The sequence below is a fragment of the Cygnus olor genome, chromosome 13 (genome assembly GCF_009769625.2).
Source record: "Cygnus olor isolate bCygOlo1 chromosome 13, bCygOlo1.pri.v2, whole genome shotgun sequence".
NCBI classification, from domain to species: Eukaryota; Metazoa; Chordata; class Aves; order Anseriformes; family Anatidae; genus Cygnus; species Cygnus olor.
The window spans coordinates 16,887,829-16,895,518 of NC_049181.1; the positions used below are offsets into that span (position 1 = coordinate 16,887,829).

Genomic DNA, 7,690 nt, shown 5'->3' on the forward strand with positions numbered 1-7,690 from the left:
CAGTAGGTAGCCAGAAGAATGCTGAAAGATCTTGATGCTTGTGTCACTGCTATTATCATTAGAAACAACAGTAATGGGAGGGAAACAACATGGGAGGGAAACCTACTAAAGAAAGAATGTAACCATAAAGCTGAATTTAAATAGTACGACCTAATTTTTCCATGACTGGTTTCCTCAGTATCTCTTTAATTGCTTTCATGCCCTGTTAAATAACTGGACGAGAGAGTCCTGTTTGTTTTTTTGGGGCTCGCTCTTTCTCAGACCTGGATTTCTGGGCACGCACCGCAGCAGCATAGCTCCTGCCGCCAGTGATGTTGCAGTGGCTGAGCATGCACTGGTGAGCTTCGATGTTTATAGAACACTGTGTCTGTCACATCTCCAATTCACAGCACAGTAAGTGCCCAGCAATTGTAAAGGCTGCCCATACCACAGAGCTTTTATTAAACACTGCTTGAACTTTAAAGGCAGGGAGATGATATTACTGATGAATTTAGGCTTTGTTTTGCTCACTGAATACTTGTGGAAAGATTATTTACTTTTTTGTGCTATTCAAAAGCAGTGGGGAGGTAATTCTTTTGCTGTGTATTTCTCCAATGATGTTGAGCAGTGCTGTGTGATTATATGGGTTGTGCTTTGTTAATTATGACCACTTAGAAAAAAAAATAACATTGCATTGTTTCTGTGCAGAGTGGGTGAGCATGCAAGCATTTCCAGAACAAATACCCAGCTGTACAACTCTAAGGGCATGCCCACATCACACAGTAATGTGGGGCAGTGAGTCCTCAGTTAATGCCAACCAAACCAGCCCCATAACTGGAAGCAACAGGGCTGTGTTACTGCAAAAAAATGCATTTTTGCAGTTAAAAAGAGATTGTTAGCTAGAATGCAATTTCATGCTAACTGCTGTGCTTTCAAGTCTGGGTCTGGTATGGCTGTGGAGTCAACGGCTTGCTATCTGGATGTACCAGGCCAGCCAGCAGTAGCTTCTGTATCGTGCTAGAAGGTATCTATAAATATTCTGTTGTTGCTGTAATATCATATTTGTTTTATGGGAGGACTCCACTAACCCACAGGACTCCCACGTGCAGTCGTAGTACTCTGATGCTGCACAACAAGGTAATTGATACCCTATAGACATCAATCCTAGTTGCTGGAGCTTTTGTGCCAGGAAGAATCTCACTGGGCTATTCCTGGAAAGTGAATGCAAAATATGCACCAGGAGTTTAAAGCAAATCAGAGGGCCACTGAACATTCAGAGCTTTTGTTTCACTGTTGACACGACTCTCAAAACTTTTTCCATGTGGCTTAATGGAGAGAACCAGTAGACCTAAAAGGTACCTCTACAAAGCTTTCTCTGCAATTGCAGGGGTACTCTGGGCTTTGAAAAATGCCCTGCTTTGTCTGCATATGTGAAACTACCATCCTAGCCTCAGAAACATTTCTTGCTGTGAGTGATTTTTAGGCTGGGTTGAATCCTCAGCTAATAAAAGCTGACAGATTTCTGTTGATCTGCAAGACTCTCATGGTGCTATGGCAAGTTACACCACTTAAAAATGTGGTTTAGGCACACAAAACAAAATATCCCAGCTGCTTGATGTGGAGCTTGCATAGAGCGTTTGCAACAGGAAACCCTGTGTCAAAATAGTTGTGTTCCAGATCAGTCCCTTGGAGAATATTCACAAGGTGAAGAGGAGGCAGGCTGCCAAGCCTGACCTTGTTTTAATTCAGCTCCCATTGAGACATCAATCTGGGTTTCTCCTTCTGGGATTCACTTTCCTTAGGAACAGTTGTTCATTCCTAGGTTTACCCAGAAGCTACAGAGCTCTTGTAGCTTTTGTTTGTGATTAGAGAGCAAAGTTTAATCCCAACTTCCTGCTCTATTAATAACAAACCATCAGCCCTTCTCCACACAAGAGAATATTTAAAACAACATGACACCTGGCTTACACACAGGAGTTTTAATCAATAGATCTCAAAACACTCTACGAAGGAAGGAAGTAACATTTTAATTTAGTGGGAACCAGTGCGTAGGTGTGCGACAACCTGAACAGCACCTGGCAGTGTTCTGAGTCTCAGGTTATGCTGCCTCTTGCACCAGCCAGAAAACCTGCCTGAGACACAGGGAGGGCAAAGATTTGGGGTTGGAGGAACTGGTAGTGACCCACAAAGGAGATCCCCAAATAAATATTGGGGTTAAAAAAAAGAGACTTAAGGTTGGATCCTTCCGTTCAGTTTAAAGGCTGAAACTGGGTGCTGGAAACTGACAGGGCTGACCTAAGGAGTTTTCATGGGGCCCATTTTAGAAATAAAATGTTTGGAGCTGTGGGCTTGAGTTTGACATTTTCCTAATTCCTAGGAAATTGCTTTCATGTAGAACTCTTAAAAAGACCTAACTAGCTAATTTTAGCTTGAGCTAGAATCCAGTGATTCTTCTGGAGAAGCCCAAATCTTTACCCTGAAGGCAATCTGACCCACTTTTGCCCGATAGCAATAGGATCAGCACCTATCAGCCCACAGAAACGCTCGCTGACCGGCTTTTCTGGCTGTATCCTCCACCAGTCAAAATCGAATGTCAGTAGCTCCGTTATTTAAATCTTTCTGAATCCTGGTGACAAACTGGCCTGAGGATTTCCTGCCATGAAAGGAGTTTGTTTTTTTTTCATGCAGCTTCGGGGCGAGTGGTGTTGAGCAAGAGGATTTGTCAGATGATTCCCTTCAGACATTTGTTATCATTTGGTGGGAAGATGGAGAATTTTCTCTTCTCAGCAGCAGGCTGATCTCCTGAACCTCTTTGTGTTACTGCCATCCTTTGGGTGGGGGGCAGTTCTTTTTGGTGTGCAGGAGGAGCATATTGGGCATAAACTACAGGGCTCACTGCGGCCCTGCAAGCTGAGGTTTAGCAGCCAGGGGCTGCCAAGGTGACCCATGTGGGACATGGCCATGACATGCCACAAGCCTGTCACCAGCAGCTCTGAAAGCCTCGCAACGCCCCATTGTGTGCCAAACCATCCGCAGGTGGCCCCGCTCGGCTGTGTTTAAGAAAGAGCAGCGAGGATTTGGGATGGGCTGAGAGTAACCCAGGGTGAAAGGCAGAGGTCAAGGCTGCTGCGTTTGGCTTCAGGGGGAGAAGGCTGAAAGGTGTTTGCTTAAGTGTTTGTGTAATTGTTTGTTTTATTTTTTCTCAGCCCCTTAATCAGTGCCTAGCTGTTCACGTTAATTGGCAAGAAATTAAGTAAGTACAAATTCCCCAAATGAAAACTGTTTTACCTGCAACAGAGGAGATGGAAACTTCAGAGAAAACAGACAAACGTGATGCACTAGTCTGTAGGAGTAGGTTTTGACATAGGAAGTGGTAGTCATGAATGAGTGATCACCTTGCTCATGTAGGAGGCCTGCAGGTGAAATCAAACGAGGCTGGTCAGTATGTAAGAAGTGATCTGAGATCAGGCTGGTCTGCAGATTCACGTTCATCTGAAATTTGACGAGTTTATAAATTGAAGTTTGCCGCCCTAGGTAGAGCTCCTTAGTGTACAAAACAGATCTGGTAGCATAGGAAAAGATCCGCACAGGCAGGAAACATAAATATAGCAGGCATTGCCCCCAGAGGAGTCCCACCTCCTGGATTTGCGGGGTGCAGGAAGGACCAGAGCTGCAGTTTGTGTCTGGGCAGCGATACTGTGAGAAACTCAAGGCGTATTTTGCAATGTAGCGTGGGAACCGTGCCCAGAGCAGAAGCACGCACACATGGGAGAAGCAGAGGCAGCCGGAGCAGGAAGCCCTTAAAGTCACACAGGCGCTGCTGATGGCTCCACCACGGCCCCTTCCAGCTGGGCTGAAGCTGCTTGAGAAACCATCCTTGTCATTTCTCCGGGAGTTCGTGTGCTTGCCTGGCTCTGCTGGCTCGCCACCCCGTGCACCCCCTCTTTTCTTTCTGTCTCCCCCACACTTTGACCTCACACCATGAAACTGTCAGAGTGAGGAAACATTTTGAGCTGAAACATTCATTCCACATTACGTGATTCTAGATTAAAAGCAGGAAACATTTAACCCTTCAACAGCCTTCTTCCCTCATCCCTCAGATTTAAAGCTCATTGCAAACCATGTTCAAATAGGTGGTGAACACTGGTGCTGTATGGATAGATGGATGTGCCTGTCTTGCCAGTGGCTATTACCAGCAGCCACAGGACTATGATTAAGGGGTGCCTGGTCTTTACAAATTGTACCTATCCTCTCAACCCTATTCATGATCCTTGGTTCTTCCAGTGTTTAGACATACTCAGAGCGTCGGGTGTGGATGTGCATTGCCAAACGTACAAAGAGATGAACCTTTGGCTCCATTTCCTTCGGCTCATTCCCCAGTGCAAGGTTCATAAGTGCAAATGGCTAAAATTAAAAGCACAAAAATAGATAAAATGAGGAGTCTTAATGATTAACACTCAGGATTTAGAAACAAAACTTCTTGCTTTCTTCAAAGCAGCCCAATAAATAATGCTAGCAGAATAACACTTGCATATAAAATGTATCATTTCACAGTTCTGACACAAATATGTATTCTGGGTTTTAAAAACTGCTTCTTTGGCAGATTATAGCTCTCCTGAGCGCCAGTTACTGATCCCAGCACAGACTGATGAACACTAGTCACATCTATTTGGTCCTAGCTCTTGGACTCTGGACTTCATAGGTGGTCTTGGCAGATAAAAGGGTGGATAAAAATGGTAGATCAAACCCTCTGCTCATTGCTGGAGCAGTACTGGTGTCTACACTGAGATCAGCAATACTACTGTAGTCCTTTAGGAAAAGTGACTTTGACACAGGCGTAATGGTTGTGTGGGCTGCAATGTGATGAAGACGTGGGGTTTTCACCACTGCTCTGAAAAGTTGTGGATGAGAAATGCAAACGGCTCTCCAAGGCCTGGATTCTGGTTTTCCATTTCAGCAGAGCTCCCCCAGATATGTAGTTCACAGAAACGTTTTGGTTCCTTCTCAGAGAACCATCCATTTCCCCTTTTTATAAGGGTAAGCCTTCTTTGTGCACTTAGGAGGTTCTTCTCACAAATGTTGAGCTCTGTCCCAGCTCCCAAACTAAGGGGCAGGATCACAGACTTGTTAGCCAGAATTGCCATTGCTACTTTCTTTATATTCAGCACTGCAACCAGCCTATTACCTTTCCCAGTGCTTAAGGGAGAGTCATTCTTTCTTTCTCTTATAGAAAATCACAGGAGTGTAATTTAGAGATTTTATGTCTCTCATTTCCACATCCCACTGCTCTTTACTGACAGTCACAGAACTGCTGAGGTGTGTGACAGTATAACTCATTCTGCTAGTTAAATAATGAAAAGTCTTGTTCATTTGAAATGATAAATACCTATGCTTATAGATTATGAGTTCTAGTCCCCAGCGACTGCAAAAGCAGCTCAGACGCTTCAGGTCTTCATCAAGTGAAGACACTCATGTCTTTATCAAAAATAGGGAAGTAAGATAATGGGCTGTTGTACATCAGCATGATACTCCGAAGTTGTTTCTCTTTTTCATCATCAGGGAAATATTGAGAGTTTTGAAGTGAAATACAATGCAGAACACAGTGTGAAGAGTGGTGGCTCCTGCAAGCATCTGGAAACCTGGATCACAATCAAGAAGTGACATAATTCAACTCTCTGTGAGAATTCAAAGGCTGCATCAGAAAAATCCCAGCCCCCATTTATCTGGTGAGTTTTCTAACCAGCAAAGGAAGTACAGTTTGTCTCCAGATTCAGCAAACACAGCTAAACTCTTTTCAGAATGGCCAGTTACTGTTTGCTAGTGTTCTGCATTTTTGCCCAGAAAGAAGAAAAACATTATCCTTAGGAACAGTCTCCACAATCATCTGTAATAACAGCACAAGACATGCATACTTTCACCTATCACATTTAGAAAATGTGCAGCTTCCCCTTGACCTGCTACAGAGGAGACAGTAAGTGTCTGTGTGACGAGATCCAGAGGCTGTTTCTTGAAACCCATTTGGATAAAATGGAAAATGTAAAAAATGTATCTCCTAAAGAAAAGAGGATTGGTATGACAGCTCCTGAATGAATTGGATCCTAGGGTTTACAGAGCCTATCAACTCGTCTATCCACTTCATATTTGGTGTTTTTCCATCTCTAGGAACCAAACTGAAATGCAATCATTTAGGATAAACTTTGTCCGCTTTGTGACGGATAAAATTATTGTCAACAAAGGAAGTTGACAGGTGAAAGGAGACTAGAACTAGGTTTGATGCTTCTCTCTCCATACTCCTGTTTATTCAAAAATCTTCAATAACAGGCAAAAATCTAACAGAGCAGAAAGTCACCAGCTGTTCTGAGCTCATCTGCAGCTTGCACAGCTGCTTAGAAAAGAGAATTTGGCTGATTAAACTAAAGAGATTTCAGAGAAGAGCAGTAAAACTTTACCAGAACTAAACAGGTTTAAGTAAGCAATGACTAAGCAACAGAAATGAGCTTAACTTGGTAAATACAAAACAGGGGAAGAAGATACTGGGCTAAATCAGCGAGAGCATTTGGGGGCAAATGGCATGAATTCAAAGGTTTGTCTAAATACACAGGTCTACTGACTTGATTTAGATGTAATTTAAAATGATTTAGGTAAATAAGGTCAAAAGGCTAAGTAGATACTCTTCTTTTGATATAAACCATGTTTGGAGTTAAAATAGTTGGAAATATATCTCAAACTAAACACCAAAAAATATTCCTCAGAATCAAAGGAAGAACGATTGCAGAAATATTCCTTGCTAAACTAAGCCAACACAAAGGCATGAATGGAGAGGAACAAGGAAAGGGAGAGCCAGTGAGAGCAGGAGGGAAAAGTACCAAAGGAAGAATCGTGCTTTGTCTCCAGAGGTGATAGATTGGATAGCATTTTCTAGGACCATTGTCCCTGCTTTTGAGGTTTTTAGATAATGTCCAGAGGTCTTTTTAACTTAAATCCACAGCTTTCCTGTACTAGCCCCAGAAGAGACAAGGACAGCTCATAAGAACTATTTGAAAACACAGGAACAACTCAGAACCAGCAAATATGTCATTTTGTTCTGCCACTTCAGGGTCATGCATCGCCGCTGCAACTCCAGCAGAGTCAGTGTGATTTTGACCCAGTCTTCTAGCTTGCATAGGGAAAGAGCATAGGGAAATCAGCAGCAACAATAAGCTGGCTGTCTTCCAGTTTGCTTTTTGAAACAATTAGACAACTATTTTCTAGTACAAAGTTTCTTTCCACGTCTCAGGTACTCACCCCTCCTTGGTTGGGCACCTGACATAAATCCTGTGATAAGCCTGGATACAAACATTTCTGTCTGAGCTGTCCCTTGAGATAGAGATCTGAATTTTCCATTTTCCTCCTCTGCTTCAAGTGTAAACGTGGGATCCCAACAACCTGAGTCTGAGGGATCTGAATTCAGATGTTAAGATTTAAGCCGTCTCTACTGCAAATGTGAGCAATTTCATATATTTATCATTGGTAATTCTTTCCTGGGAATGGTAGAGTGCACTGCAAAGATGTGTAAATATCTTTACCCTTATAAACACAGTAACTTAGGTTAAGAGATCTGGCCAAAATCACCAAGCAGGTAACAGGAAAAGTTAAAAACGAGGCTTGGTTTTCTTGTCTCCCAAGTCACACTGTATTCCCAGGGGGAACTGCTAAAGATGTGTGAAAAATA

The 7,690-nt window shown here is 43.0% G+C and overlaps 1 long non-coding RNA gene across 3 annotated transcripts in view; it reads left to right on the plus strand.

Annotated features, from left to right (window-relative positions):
• Positions 1-7,690, plus strand: part of LOC121077131 — a 35,540-nt gene that overhangs the window by 25,024 nt on the left and 2,826 nt on the right. For all 3 annotated transcript variants that reach the window (XR_005823911.1, XR_005823910.1, XR_005823909.1), the window contains one exon: positions 5,539-5,705. This is a non-coding gene — a long non-coding RNA (uncharacterized LOC121077131). The remainder of the gene's footprint in view (positions 1-5,538; positions 5,706-7,690) is intronic.